Source organism: Mesocricetus auratus, unplaced genomic scaffold, assembly GCF_017639785.1.
Source record: "Mesocricetus auratus isolate SY011 unplaced genomic scaffold, BCM_Maur_2.0 Super-Scaffold_4256, whole genome shotgun sequence".
NCBI lineage: Eukaryota > Metazoa > Chordata > Mammalia > Rodentia > Cricetidae > Mesocricetus > Mesocricetus auratus.
In genome coordinates, this window is record NW_024429182.1 from 73,021,824 (window position 1) to 73,037,689 (window position 15,866).

Consider the following 15,866-nt stretch of genomic DNA (forward strand, 5'->3'; position numbering starts at 1 on the left):
GTAACACTATTAGCTGAAGAAAGTGACCTTGGAAGCCCTTGTATTTGGTATATCAGTTGTCTCCATGCTGGGGGATGGGGTGGTGGATAGCCAGGCATCTCCGGCTCCTTCTTCTGCTCTTGCCCCAGTCATTACACAGAGGCACTCCTGAGTTGTTGATCCATGTGACTATGGTATTGTTGTTCAAAAAGAACCCCCCCCCCAATGACCACCCTAGGCCTTGAACACTGATTCCAGGACCAGCTCATATAGCTTAATGGATCAAGGACCCTGGTGATACTGGTGACTGGGTAGTTCAAGGAACAGATTAGGTTTAAGATGGCAGATACGATGTCATTCGGGTTCACAGATATGGAAAACAAAGGCAACTAGAGCAGAAGTGTCTAGGGCCCCTGAGGACAGAGCCAGTAAGCTGATCGAGGGCTCCATCAGAGCTCAGGATGGTTCAGAAAGAGGGGCAGCCGGAGTGCAGTAGCTGGGAGGCAGTGCGTCTCGGAAATATGTCTGGAATGCATCCCGCAGGAGCAACACAGTGTTCCAGCAGTGTTCTTGTGCTCTCTGCCCCATGTGGAAATACAACTGCGACCGTGGGTGGCCAGCAGGAAGCCACTGATGCCGACAAGTGCCTTGTGGTGGCAGTCGGAGCAAAGACCTGCTTCTCTGTGGTTCTGCAGGCCTGCTGCGCTTTGAGGCAAGAACTCCGCTCCTTGCTGCTGAGCCAGCCAAAGGCAGAAGAACGTCTGATGTCAGTTGAGTGGGAGCTTATGGAATATATTCAAGATCTGGGGTTGGGAGGGAGGGGTCTGATGGGATTCATGTTGGTCGCAACTCGTCTCTTAGTAAAATTATGGGGTGCAGAGTTGATAAACTGTTAGCATTGGCTTCTGAAGTAGTTTCCGCTCACTGCAACTACATAATTTTCAAAACAACTGAAAACTACTCTGTGAAAGTTTTCATAAATGTGATTTTTCCCCCCTTAAGACAGAGTGTCACTATATATAGAAACCAGAACTCACTGTCCACTTTTACCGCGGTCTTCTACATCCTGAGGTTGCAGGTCTGTCTGTCTCCTTCCCTCCCTCCTTCCCCTCTTTCTTTCTTTTATTTGAGGCAGGGTCTCACACAGCCCACACTGGCCCCGAACTTGCTGTATAACTGAGAATGACCTTGACCCTCTCCTGACCCCCCTGCCTCCACTTCTTAAGTTCTGGGACTACAGGTGTGTATTACCAGGCGCAACGTTAAATTTTTCCACTCTGTGTGTGTTTCCTAAAGCCAGGTCCTAGAACTATCCAGAATAAGCACACCTTAGTGTTTCAGAGGCTGAGACAAGAGGGCTGTCACTAGTTCAAGGCCAGCCTTGACTATGGAGTAAGAATCTGCCTCAAAAATAACAAAATACAAAACAAACACATAAAGAAAAGCACTTACTCTAGATGATCTCATTGGTCTTGCTTTGAGAGGGACCAGGAATGGGGAGGCCTTGGCACTGCTGGCCCCTACCACCCTGTCATCTTGTCACCATAGTGCTAGATGTTGTGCCCTTAGGACTGGGATGCAGCTGTTGCTTTGGAAATGAGGGAATGAGGACCTGACGGGCCTGACTCCGAGGGGCTTCCTGCATGTCTGTAACCCTTCAACTGAGACTCTCAGAGTGACCCCAGGGATGCAGACATTTGTAAGGGATCAAGTGTGTCTAGCACACATCCCTGGAGGCTGGGGGAGGGGCTGGCCTCAGTGGTGTCCTAGTTTGAGTTCTCTGAAACAGACCCTGAGACTAAGAGTTGAGTAAGTCTGGTAAGTGACCTTGGGGAGGGAAACAGAAAGACAGCAGGGAACATAGGCGTGTATCGTGAAGCCAGCCACCACTGTGAAACAAATACACATAGCCACCACCCCAGTAGTAAAGGACATGCTGGCCACACCCTGGAGGCAGGGATGGATAAGAGCTGCTCCTGGTGGGAGTACAGATGGGGGTGGGGGCAGAAAGCCCTCAGGAAAAGAGAAGAAGATTCAGGAAAAGCTGGGAAAGAGGCCAAGGACATCTGGGTGGGGCCTGGCAGGGACTGCCTCACATGCCTGTGTTTGGAACTATGCTAGGCTTGGCACAGTGCCCATACAGTCCAAGCAGCACAGACTCCCTTACCTAGCATCTGTCCACGCGTTCTGGTCCCAGACCCCCGTTTCCCTTCTGGAACCTACATCCCCTACCATACCCTTCCTTACTCACTGGGAATCTGATGATGAGGGTGTCCATAAGAGGAGCTCCACCAATCAGTGTATAACTCAATCCTGGCTACAGGGTTCCTTTCTGCCAGGCTACCGTGAATGGTAGAGTGTGAACTTGAAATTGCCCCACCCAGGAGAGCCTCCAGAGAATGAGAGCAGCATAGCAGATAGAGAACCAAGAGGTGGGTTCAAGCCTTGTTATCATCTAGACCCCTTGACACCCCTGTGCTTAAAGACTTGGACCTTTTAGCTCTGTGACCAAGGAATCCCCTTTAAGTTTAAATCGCGGTGACTTGGGTATCTGATACTTACAAACCCAAGCTCTCCCGCATTGCCCCCAGGGTCCAGGCCTGGCGTCCCCTCATGTTCCCCAGCCCAGCTGCTCCCAGCCTTCCTAGCCACCATGTTCAGGCTCATCTCCTGGTTCAGGCTCATCTCATCCCATTTGCCCTCGCTCCATCCACCGCCTTGACCTGTTTCCGTCTCTGCCTCGTGCTGCTGCTACAAAAGGCAGAGTCCTGGTGTCCTGTGATGGGGAGTAGGACATGAAGTGAAGGCTGGGCTCTGCAGGCACTCAGGCAACACCTACCCCATCCCCAGCCTGTTGGGGGGCTTGGCTGAGCCAGGGCCTGGCAGAGTCAGGCAGGAGTGGGAGCTAGAGGGGGCTGGGTGGAGCTGGGCCTGAAAGCCCTAATTAAGCGAGTTAATTAGGAGGGGAGGAGAAGCCTTGTGGGAGTTAATAAGCTTGGCTAATTAAGTGAATCCTAGAGAATGGCTTGAATTCTAGTGGCTGGGGAGATATGAGGGTTTAGCCAGAATGGAGGGCAGGGAATGCGACACAGGCACCTCCCAGGAGTCACCAGGACTTGTCAGAAGCGGTGTTCAAGGTCTGCAGCTACCACCAGGATCGAAGGACAATACCAACATGGAGTCCTGCAGTTTCCCCCAAGTATGGTCTGGAGTTACTGGCAGTGTCTGAAGTCTTCTCTGAAGCCATTACTATTTTGGTATATGGACCCGAGGTCACTATTGAACGGTATTTTGCCCTTGTCACATATCCTTTGGAAGTAAAAGTTAGACCCCCTTTGAACATTTCAAGGAATAAAGACATAAATAGAACATTGACATCTGACTGTTCAGAATAACCTCAGACATGATCCATGATGGGTCAGGGCTACACGCTCTGTGACAGTCAAGGACCATGACTGCCAGTCTCTGAATGCCCCCCCCCCCCCCGTGGCTCAGCATGCAAAAGGTTCTTGTCTCATTCATAGATGTGGCAACGGGGGCTCAGAGAGGAATCCAGGGGCCTGCTCCAGCCAGCTCACAGCCTGCTGCTTAAGCTACCAGGGGCAAGGCCAGATGCCAGTCACCTCAAAGGTCAAGTGTCCCAGGAACCGGGGCTCTCTCTTGCTTAGCCTGGTTCTCTCTAATGTGGGGTTCAAAATGACCCCAGTTCTGACAGCTCCACTGGACACAAAGTCCAGTGTCCACAATGACTCTGTGCATGCCAGTTACAGACTTCAGGGTCCAGGGCGGACCTGTGTCACTCTGTGCTCAGAATGCAGGACAGAAGAGTGTCTCCTAGGATCTTCCCCTGGTGGGTTTCACTTCTATTGAATACCATACTCCCTGGGACAAGGGGGCTTTTTTAGGATTGTGCCGACTCTTATAGGTACCTAGGGCCATCCTGACAGCGATCCATCCCAATCCAGTCTCCAGTGGGAGGGTCCCAGGAACCTTCAGTCACAGAGTCAAAGACAAACAGATGGAAAACTTCAAGATGCCAACCACAAGGTGTTCAGCCCAAGGGCAGCTCTGTGCTTCTGTGTTGACAGGTCCAGCAGCACCCCACAGCACCCCACAGCACCCCACAGCACCCCACAGCACCCCACAACGTCCACAGCACCCCACAGCACCCCACAGCATCCACAGCACCCCACAGCACCCCACAGCACCCCACAGCGTCCACAGCACCCCACAGCATCTCACAGCATCCACAGCATCTCACAGCATCCACAGCATCTCACAGCACCACACAGCATCCACAGCATCTCACAGCATCCACAGCATCTCACAGCACCACATAGCATCTCACAGCACCCTACAGCATCTCACAGCATCTCACAGCACCCCACAACACCCCACAGCATCCGCAGCACCCCACAGCATCTCACAGCATCTCACAGCACCCCACAACACCCCACAGCATCCGCAGCACCCCACAGCATCTCACAGCACCCCACAGCATCTCACAGCACCCCACAGAATCTCACAGCACCCCACAGCACCCACAGCACCTTACAGCACCCCACAACACCCCACAGCGTCCACAGCATCTCACAGCACCTTACAGCACCCCACAGCATCTCACAGCACCCCACAGAATCTCACAGCACCACACAGCATCTCACAGCATCTCACAGCACCCCACAGCACCCACAGCATCTCACAGCATCCACAGCACCCCACAGCACCCCACAGCACCCCACAGCACCCCACAGCACCCCACTCAGGCCTGCCTGGATCACTTGGTACAACCATTGCCTCCACTGCACATCTTCATCCACCCACTCAACAGGCAAATAGCTCCTTTCTTTATTTTGGTTTGTTGACACAGGTCCTACTGGCCTGGAACTCACTCTGCAGACCAGGCTAGCTCAAACTCATAGACATCTTCCTGCCTCTGCCTCCCAAGTGCTGAGATTAAAGGCGTATACCACCATATGCAGCCAGGCAAATACTTCTTTATCTTTGTGTTTTCTCTTGCAGTTCTGGGAATCAAATCCAGGGCTTCTGGCATGACAGATGAGCACTCTGCCACCGAGGTACAGCCTACCCCCAAATATTTATCAAGTCCTCCCACTGCGCTAAGCACTGTTTGTAAGTAACAACACAGAAAGGCTCCTGTCTTTGCAAAGTCTGCGCTCTAGTAAAGAGAGTCAATGATAAACAGGACCCAGAAGGTCAAGGCATTAATGTGAAAAAAGAGAAGGCAGGGAAAAGGGGGATGGCATGCTGGGAAGTCCTCACAGAGATGGTGGTCTCTGAGCAGAGACTAGAATGAGGTTAGGGAGAGAGGGGTGTACAGACAGGGGAGCCAGGCCAAGGAAACAGCTAATGTAAAGGCCCTGTGGTCAGAGTCACGTGGGATTTTCAGCAACAGTGAGAAGCACTGGAGCTGGAGTATCATGGACAGCAGCGACAGCGGGAGGCGATGGGGTCACTGAAGTCTTTACCTCTGAAGCGTTTCGAGCTGAGATGGCGGGGTTTGTAAGAAGAACAGACTGTGGGGCAGGGGGCTCAGTAGGACCAGCCAGAAGGCTGTCTGCTTCAGATGGGAGGCGTGGCCTTGACCTGAGCGGCCAGAAGTGATGCACCCTAAATCTGGGTGAATGCACAGCCAGTGGGCGTGGGAAGTACCAAGGTCCTTGTTTGTGAGCACAGATAAGCACCAGGAAACTAGGAATTTAAACACACGGGGTTGTCTCTTCAAAGGGAGGAATGTGTAACCTGTTTTCTACCCAGAAGGCTGGGAGCTAACATGATTAATAGTCTGGTGACTTTTGTTCTATCTGTGTGGCTAAGACTACACTGGATCCTGCCCTACACCCTTATCATGAGCTAGTCAATCGGTAGAACCTATCTTTATGGAAGGTGTCACATGAAGTCAATCTACAGAACCATCTTCATGAAAGATGCTGCATGTACTTTACAAAGAGTTTCCATGTAGTCATGTCTTAAGCCTGACACAGGATTGACTTATGTTAAGGAAACTTTTGTTTTGTTTTGTTTTGAGACAGGGTTTCTCTGTGCAGCCCTGGCTGTCCTGGAACTCTCTCTCTGTAGACCAGGCTGTCCTCAAACTCCCACAGATCTGCCTGCCTCTGCCTTCTAAGTGCTGGGATCACCTAGAAACTTTTCACTAAATTGTAATATGTTTAAACATGCCTAAACAAACTACTGAGGGTCAAAACTCCCAAAGTTTCAACCAAAAGTGGCTACTTACTTGTGTTGAATCAAACTACCTTCTTGCCTCCTGAGGAATATCTCCACATGGCTGTGCCCAGGGTGGCCATGTGGTAGTGTGGACTCGGGTTCTCAGGGCTTGCAGCTTTCCAAAGATGTTGGATACTTTGATATAAGGATGGAATGTTCTGGTTTTTAAGTGTTGGCTCATCTATCTATCTATCTATCTATCTATCTATCTATCTATTTTTATATTTTTCTCCTTTAAGCCAGGGTCTGGCTATATAGATCAGACTATCCCTGAACTCAGCGTGTAGCCCTGTAGTAACTCAGCTGGCCTCAAACTCACTATTCTGACAGCCTCCCCAAAGCATCACTACACACATTTCTGTGTCCATTTTATGTCTGATGAAACCACATGACAGAACTTTTGGGTTACTTCAACAAGGCCACATAACCCAGAAGTAGTGGACCTGTAGTATGTGGTTTCAAAATTTGAACCTGTCCAGAAAGTCATTAGAAAAAGAAGCCAAGGTGGAGCAAACAGTGCCTCGCAGGATCTGTCCCTGCAAATATGAGCCCAGCACTCCCTCTAGTGGCCAGTATTCTACAGTGCGCAGGACGGGCCAAAGCACTGAGACCAGCACCTCCCATCTCCACTCCCAACACTATCCCATTCTGGGAGAGAAGAGCACGTTTCCATTCTTTGCTCCCCGGCATGCAGGACATTATAGCCCAGGCCCTCTGGTCCACTCAAAGCCCCTTCCCTGGCTGTGACCATGCCCCAGAGCAAGTGACAGTGTTTGGACTCGTGAGAGACAGAGCTTAGAGAACAGAGTCATATCAGAGAGCTGTCCTCTCAGCGCCCAGAAGTCCTGATGTCACCTCCAACCCCTCAGACCTCATGAGGACCTGCCTATTACCTTACCCTTTCAGAATCTCTGCATTGCTCCTTCAGCATCCCTGCCCTCTATCTACGCCATTGTGACAGCCCTTTGAGCTCACAGCGACAGCTACCCAGTGCCATCTCACTTTCTCACTGCCTGGCAGTCTGGCAGCCACCACTAGCCACCTTGTCCTATATGGAGTCCACTCTCCATCACAGGGCGGATACCTGTAAAGTGATGCACTTGCTCACCCACCTCTCCAATTGGGCATCTGCTTGCCCCGTCACTGCCTGCAACCAAGCAAGTGGTTCCACAAGGGAGAGCCACATCCCAAGCAGCCCTTAACCTCCAGAAGCATGTCTAGAAGGGGAAACTCATTGTTGTCCCACAGGCCTGCTCTTTCCTGCCCCCGCTGAGCATTGCTCCCCAAGCTCCCCTCTGCCTGTGTCTCTGAAGGATCTTGGTGAGAGCAGATAGCCTAACCTCACACCAGCTCCAGGTGGTAGAGCCACACGGCAAGGCATGGCTAACTCTTGCTGACTCCTCTTCCCAAGGCATGGCTCTTGACTCACCGGGAGAACACAGGCATCTAAGTCTCTACACTGATTCCTGCTGCCAAGTCACAAACTTGGCAGCCACTCTGAAAGTCAGTGTGGAGGACCCTCAAACACTGAAAACAGAGCTGTGACAGGGTGTAGCAAAGGAACCTAAGTCAGCACAACACAGAGACACCTGCATAGGATATCACTGCATTACACATAACAGCCAAGGCAAGGTATCAGCTGTTCATCCACAGAGTGATGGGCAAAAAGGTAAATATACATATAATGCATATAAGTAAAACTCTTACATTTGAAGATGTCCCAATGAAATCTATTACTTTGTATACTAAACTAAGCAGCAATAATAATAAATTAGAGAAAAAGAAATTACAGAGGTCTAGGGAAATACTGGGTGGGTAAAGTGCTTGTTGCGCAAACTCATGTAAAAGCTACATGTGGCAGCCTATGCCTGTAACCCCAGCACTTGGGGCAGAAGAGTGATAGCAGATAGTGGGGGGAAGGAGAAAATCTACCAGAAAAGGCAGCCACAGGCTCAGTGAGAGAGCCTGTCTCAAAAATTAAAGTGAAGACTGACCGGAAGACAGTGAGTGTCAGCCCCTAGCCTTCATGCACACACCCACAGATGCACCAAAGGCATCCAAAAGAAGAAAAGAAAACTGTTCTCTATACATGATGGTATTATTAAGCGATAAAGAAGAATAGAATGATGTCATTTCCAGGAAAATGGATGGAACTGGAAGTCATCATGTTGAGAAATTAAGCAGACTCAGAAAGGCAGATATCACCTGTTCTCTCTCATATATTTTAATCTACATTTTTTAAAAGGCATGAAAGAAGGGAGACTATGTAGGAAGAAGAAAAGGACTGGTAGAAGAGGTGAGAGATGATTGTAGAGTATGTGGATATAATCAAAGTAATGAAACCCATCATTTTGTATAAGTAATATATGCAAAAATCTTTTTTTAAAAAGATGAGGGCTGGGTGGTGGCAGTGCACACCTTTAATCCCAGCACTTGGGAGGCAGAGGCAGGTGAATCTCTGTGAGTTTGAGGCCAGCCTGGTCTACAGAGTGAGTTCCAGGATAGCCTCCAAAGCTACAGAGAAACCCTGTCTCGAAGAACCAAAAAAAAAAAAAAAAAAAAAAAAGATAAGGATACCAGGTGGTGGTGGCACATGCCTTTAATCCCAGCAATCGGGAAGTAGAGGCAGGTGAATCTCTGTGAGTTTGAGGCTAACCTGTTTCCAAGCTTCAAGCATTGTCCTCCCTTCTAACCATGCCGCACCACGATCCAAACCCTGTAGGTCACACCTCCCAAAGCTGCCACACAAGGGAACTGAGATTGCAGCACATGAATGCAGATCACAGCAACTGGACTCCCATCCCATTGCCCTCAGCCTTAACCACAGTTGCAAAGCAATTCTACCATGTGACAGAGCATATTTGTGGCTTTGGGGGTTATGACTCCCATAACCCTCCATAGCTTTGGGGGTTAGGAGGGGTTGGTCCTGCCCATCATAGCACACATCAGCCAGAAAGCACTTACTGGGAAAGGAGACAAGGGCAGCAGGCGGTCAGGATAGCAGGCACATGTGTGGTGGAGCCTCACAGATGGCTGGAGGGAGGAACGTTCTAGAGGGAGGAGATTGAGTTGTTGGAAGGTGATGCTGGACTGTGTTTGTCTCTTCTACACATGTCCACCACCTTCCAACTTCGTGTCACGGACTGAAGCACCATGAAGTCCTCATCAAAGGCTGAGCAGATACTGTCACCATGATCTTGGACTTCTCAGCCTCCCGATCTGTGAGCTAAACTAGACAATATTGTCTGTCAATCACCAGCCTTGGGTATTCTGTTATAGCAACAACAAAACGAACTATGATACTAATATAATCACATGACTCATTTCCCAGCACTTTCTGTGCTGTGGTTTGGAGAATGGAGATGGTGTTATTTCCTTTCTACGAGGGGGGAAATGGAGCAGGGAGGCAGGCACCTTCTGGAGGCTGGAGAAGGTAAGTGGATTGCAGCCTCGAGTTTGTAAAAAGCTCTTCTAGGGCATTCTTTCAACATTTTAGGTTTAGGTCGGGTGTAGATTCTGATAAATAAAACTGTGAGATAATAGACTTTGGGGAGTGTAGGAACCAAGTTGGTGGTAAGTTTTTATGGAAGCAGTTACAGACTGATAGAGTTTGGAACTGTTTTAGCGTCTTACTACAGCCTGGATTGAGCTTGAACTCCTGAGTACAGACATTGTCTACCATGCCCAGACTCTGTATTTCTGAACAAAGCGGACTGCTTCAGTTACTATTATAGTGATGAGATGCTAGGTAATAACATCTTCTAACCATGGTCAGGAGACAAAAGGCACAGCTGATTCTTCCTCTTAGAAGAAGGAAATTGAGAGTGACTGAACTGATTGGGATCGAATCCATATAAAAGAGGGAACAGGCTCAGCGAGAGGCTCAACAATTTCAGGGCTGGGGATGAGTCTCAGTGGGAGAGCACTTGTCTAGCATGTGAGGTCCTGGGTTCCAGCCTAGTAGTGCCAAACAGACAAACAAAACAAACAAACAAACAACAACAACAAACCCAGAATACCACCACAGATGTCACCTGAGAAATATGTTAGTCAGCTTTCCCTTGACATGATGAAATGCCTGAGATTAATTTATAATAGGGAAATTTGTTTTGACTGGCAGCTTCACAGGTATCCACCTGTGGATACTCGGTACAATTGCTTTGGGGTCTGGAGAGCATCATGGTAGAGAGTACCATGCTGCAGCATAGCAACTGAGGACGGGTCCAGGAAGAGCGAGAAGAGGGAGGGGGAAGGGAGGACTGCCCAGGGGAAGGGAGAAAAGAGAGGGAGCACTAGGGTCTTGATATTCCACCTAAGAGCATGTCCCAGGAAGACCTGACTTCCTCACACCAGGCCCCGCCTCTTAAAGACCCCTCAAATCCCCCCCAGCAGTGTCATTCTGGGGACCAAGCCTTTAACGGATGGGCGTTTGGGCTACATGCAAGTCCCACAATTTAAGAGGATTTGCAGTCGAGTCTGTCTTGCAACACTCTCTTGTCTCTTTGCAATGTTCTAAATAAATTCATCCTTAAAAAAGAAAGAAAGAAAGGGAAAAAGAAAGGAAAAAGTTTGCCAGGGGCCAGTGAGATGGCTCTGTGGATAAAGGAGCTTTGATACCACACCTGATGACCTGAGTTTGATCCCCAGAACCCACGTGTTGGACAGAGAGCTGACCCCCCACAGTGTTCTCAGGGTGTTTTGTTCCCCACCCCCTCAGAAGTAAGTGACTGAAAAAATAGAATTAGTTCCTACTGTACTTCACACTGGCTGATCCTGAACTTCCATTTTCATGCTTTTTTTATTTTTTTATTGAGCTATACGTTTTTCCCCACCCCCTTTTCCTCTTCCCCTCTCCCCTTCCACCTCCCCTGTCCCCCACACTCCCAGTTTACTCAGGAGATCTTGTCTTTTCCCCCTTCCTAGGCAGATCCGCTCTTGTCTCTCTTAGGGACCTCTGGTGTGTGTCCCTGTTCATTTCCTCCCCGGTGGGTTTGAACCTGATGATCACGTTATGGGTTTGCTTGTCTGTCCCTTGTTAACCCTGAGCTCTAGGACCACAGAGTTGGTGTTCCTCACGAGCCTCCTAGCTCTCTCATGTAAGATGCCACCCCACTTTGCTGAGTGAATGGACAGGCGTAGTTTGCTCCTTTTATGAGGTGCTTCGTCTTCACCCATCCAGCCATTCCACTTTCATAGTGCCCCAGTGAGGTCGTTACACGGGTCGACCTTTCCCATCTCCCCTTGAAATTAGCCGTTACAGCCACCGCATACAGATGCAAGTCAATGGAGCTATCGCCAGCTGACTCGCAAAAGCCTTGGGTGATATTTTAAATTTATTTGTTTGGAGGTAGAATATAGCCTAGGCTGGCTTTGAACTCACAATCCTCCTGCCTCAGCCTCCTGAAGGCTGAGCTTGCAGGCATGAAACACCTGGCTCCTCCACTCTCCCTTCATTGTCTACCCGTGAAGTGTAGATTCTAGCAGTGGATTCTGAGGTTCTGAGTGGTGTGCATCCCAAGATGGAAGGAGCCAGGGTCAGTGAAAGACTGCTTGGAGCAGAACCCCTCTCAGTAGACTCCATGTTTTGGATATCAACTGTGAAAAATTTAGTCATTGCAAGTTCCAGGCTCATGGGCAGGGCAGCTGCCTCACCCTAATTAACACATTGAAACAGCATGAGCAGGTGGTTGGTGACACTGTCACTGACATGTGACACAGTGTGCATCAACCTACAGCAGAATCCAATGGCATGACGCTCACACTCCCATTCGAGCTCACATGACCACCACTTGTGCCCACAAGGCCCATCAGGGCAGTGTCTGCATTTCATCTCATCTCTGTGGCTTCAGCATCCAGTCTCCAGAGGCTTTAGGAAGTTTGTTCAACCTATAAATGCATGAGCAGGTTGCCCATACCCTTTACAGCCTCTCTATCACTAATTTGCCTGAGAAGAGACCCAAAGAGACCTCAGAGTCACAGGAAAGAGGACTGTGGCAGACTCGGACTGGCCCATGGCTTTTCAAGATGTCAGCCAGATATTCTAGAGAAGTTTTGGCACCATAGAAAGGCTAGGGGAGGTGGTGAGGGCTTTTAGTGTACCACACTCTCGAAGGCCAAGGTGACCTCCCCCAGTTTTGCTGCCCTCCCAGCCAGCTCTGCCTGGCTCCTGCAGCCTGGCTGTCCACATCACTCAGTATTTTTAGCTTCACCACCTGGCACCTGTGGTCACCATCTCTGCCCAGCCTGGCAGTGTCCCTCCCCTAGGCCTTAAAGAGCCAGTGTCAGTTAGAAAGTGTATCGGCCCCTATAAACAGAGGCCAGTATACCCCAGAGCAGGAGACAGAGAGTCTTCCACTTGGGAGTCCCCAAGGCTACAGGTGGGGTGGAGGGCAGATAAGGAAGAAAGGGGCAGAAAATCCTGGTTCTAATTCTAATGCTTGGGTCTCACCCTGAGTCACTTGCCAGACAGGACTGATATATATATATATATATATATATATATATATATATATATATATATATATATATCTCCAAGACATGAAGCCAGGGGACATCAAGGCAGGGCTTGGCAGTGTGTGTTGTTGATAGTCAGCTCAGGGCTGAGAATTAATCTAGCATGTGCAAGGCCCTGGGTTCCATCCCCACAGAGAGAGAGAGACAGAGACAGAGACGGAGACAGAGACAGAGACAGAGAGACAGATGGACTGCAATAGCAAATGATGCCAAGGCCCTGTCTCCCCGTGTCATTTCATTTGTTCACTCATTCATTCATCAAGCACTCCAAATACTCCAAGCCACTCCGCTGAGGCTGTGGAGTTAAGTAGCGTCTCCCATCTCGCTTCCCTGAGTCTCCTAACCTGCCTGTTTGACTCCCAGCCTCCTATGGCGGTTCCGGTACTTACTGGTAAAGCATTCAATTCAGAAGTCCAGGCCCGTGTGACCTGACACTACTGTCTTTGTCATCCTCTCCCCATTCCCGGACAGTTACTTTTCCAAACCTTCATCCTTGCCATCCCACAGCCCACAGATATCTTTTCTTGGACCTCTCCCATTCCCTGGGAGGCAATTATAGATCTAGATTACTTGGAGTATGCTGTGGCCTCTGTGAGCAGAGGCGGTCTATCCTGATCCTGATTTCATGGGCACTCCTGCTAATGTGCCCTCAGTCTGTGCCCGACCTACCTTCTGGCAGACCTCCCCATGGCTGTGCCTGTATTCTAGGCTCCAGCTGAAGCCTGGCACTCTGCAGGTGTTCAGTTATCTTGCATGACCAGCTAGCCAACAGGCAGGAAGCGTCCTCCCATTATACAGATGAGAACACAGAGGTCCCTAGCAGGAAATCAACATAGTCATGAGGGGCACCTGGCCTAGGGTGTGAGAGCCTACATTTTCTCCTCCTGTTCTTTACTAGGCATGGAAGAGACCCTAGCGTGGCCCTGTGTCTGCCTTTCCTACGGTGGCACAGACTCGGGGGGCTGGGCTGGAGCAGAGGTGTCCCTGGCAAACTTGTACCTTCACTCCCAGAGCCTGGGTCACAGCTTGGGTAATGAATGCACTTGGCTGGAGCCAGTGTTTTCCTGAGGGTCAGGGTAGGAGAGCTGGGAAAGGCATTATCAGTTCGCGGGTCTGAACTTCACCTGGCACCACGCACCCTCACGACAAAGGCACACGGAACTCACACCTGCTCCCACGAGCCTGTGTGCACAATCACACGCGGTCGCCCACAAACACACAATCACAGCCGCAGAAACCTTCATCTTCTGTCTCCCTCCAGGCCGCCTCCTTTACACACCTGTGAGTGCTCACACATGCGCACACGCACACATACGCATCTTCACTTATTAATTCAACAGACCGGGCACCTGTGAGATGGCAGTGTAACGCCTGAAGGATGGGGGGGGGGCTCTTGGATTGGAGTGGGCCTGTGACTTCTGGGAGGCCTTCCTGGAAGAAGAGGCATTTCAGCTGAGTCTAGGTGGAGGGGAGCCAGGGTGTCCCTGGTAACAGAGTGAGGTGGGGCATTAAACCCAGTCACACAGGTCTTGAACACCGAGTGTTGACTTCCTGTTGTAGGAGCTGGAGAACCATGGAGGTCTCTAAGTAAGGACAAACAAGACCACAATGGGAGTGAAGGGACAGGCAAGTCGATCTGGAACCAGAGGAGGAGGAATGGGGAGAAGGTTGTGGTGACAGCCAGCAAGCTGGACAGGACAGTGGAGGGGGTGGTAAGGGCGGCGGCTTGGTCCCCTGAGCATTACTGCCAGGCCTCTAAGCTCCCAGTGGAGGACACCATGGTCTTGCCAGCCCGCTGCCCACCCCAGGACTGACCTCTGCAGTGGAACCTCTTCCAGTTCCTCCTCCTCTCTGTGGAAGCAGACCAGGCAGAAAGCTGGCACGTCATCAGCTCCACAGCCCAGGGGCCAGGCAGGAGGCAACCGCAGGACAGGGCAGGGGTGACTGCTGGTGGCCTCCGCAGCATCGTCCCCAGCCAGGACACGGTTCTCTGAGCCACTGTGCTCCAGGGTCAGCAGCCTGTCGGCCTCAGGACCCCGTATCTGCCTCCCTGCCACCTGTGCCTTCTCACCCAGGTTACCCGTCGCCTCGGTAGGTGGAAGAGCCTGTGGCTCTCTTGGGGCTCCTGTCCTGAGGCACAGAGGTTCCAGCCACAGGATCCACACTTGAACAGCAGCTAGCAGCTGTCTGGACTCAAGAGGTGCCTGGTAGTGGGCAGGGGTTCTATCGTTGCTGTCCACTCTGCTGATGTCTGCTAGGGCAGGACCTGTGAGGATAGGCTACAGCCGCCTTGGCCTTCTGTCTGTGTGTCTGTCTGTTCTGCTGTCTCTTCCTCCTAGTTGACCAGCAGGCACAGAGGTGGCTGACAAAGTTTGCTCTCTCTGCAGGAGTGAGAGGCACAGTGGCCTCCAGGAGAATCAACTGACACTTAAAGCTGAAGGGTTGGTGAGGGTCAGGTGAGGCCGGCACCGTGTCTACACTGTCCCCAGGAAAAGTTCTGACCCGCGAAGTCAGGTGCCGGTTGTCCAGACTGGAGGCTGCTCTGCTCCCTGCTCCCTCTGCTCAGCTCTGGGGCTCAGCTCTGTGGTGGCTCTAGATGGCTGGGCTGTGGGTATTAATAGCTCCACACTCACGCTGAGAAGCCTGGAGGTTAACTCCTTCTCTGCCAGAGCTGGGAGATTGCGGTTGGCCACACTGAGGGAAGCAAGGACCACGCCTCTGCTGCAGCAGCAGACACTCCTACAACGCCACGCAGTCTCTGGGGCTTGATCAGATTTCCTGTGCCACCTGGACTCTCCGTGCACAGGTAGGGAGGATCTGGGTGGGATTCAGAGCTCTGAGCTCCAGGGAGCATCCCCAGCCGCACCCCCCTTCGCACCTCCACAGTCAACTAACCAAGTCCCTCCACATTCCCAGAAATCACCATCACTGACTTTGGGTCCAATTGCATGGCCACTCTGAATGGGAGCCAGGGATGAGGCAGGCATTGCTTAGTAGTATGCTCAGTTTGGGAATACCAGAGTGGACCTTGTTTGCCTGTTTCCCAGTCACCATTATGTATCTATCAGGTACTGGGTGGGACACAGGGAGCACAATGATGAGGAGGCAGAGGCTCTTCCTCCTTT

The 15,866-nt window shown here is 50.8% G+C and overlaps 1 protein-coding gene across 1 annotated transcript in view; it reads right to left on the reverse strand.

Annotated features, from left to right (window-relative positions):
- Sbk1 (SH3 domain binding kinase 1) overlaps window positions 1–15,325 on the reverse strand; it is a 42,686-nt gene extending 27,361 nt beyond the window's left edge. Inside the window, exon 1 of the mRNA XM_040754689.1 lies at window positions 14,557–15,325. The gene's annotated coding sequence lies outside the window, so the exon portion shown is untranslated. The remainder of the gene's footprint in view (window positions 1–14,556) is intronic.
- Window positions 15,326–15,866: the final 541 nt, after the last annotated feature.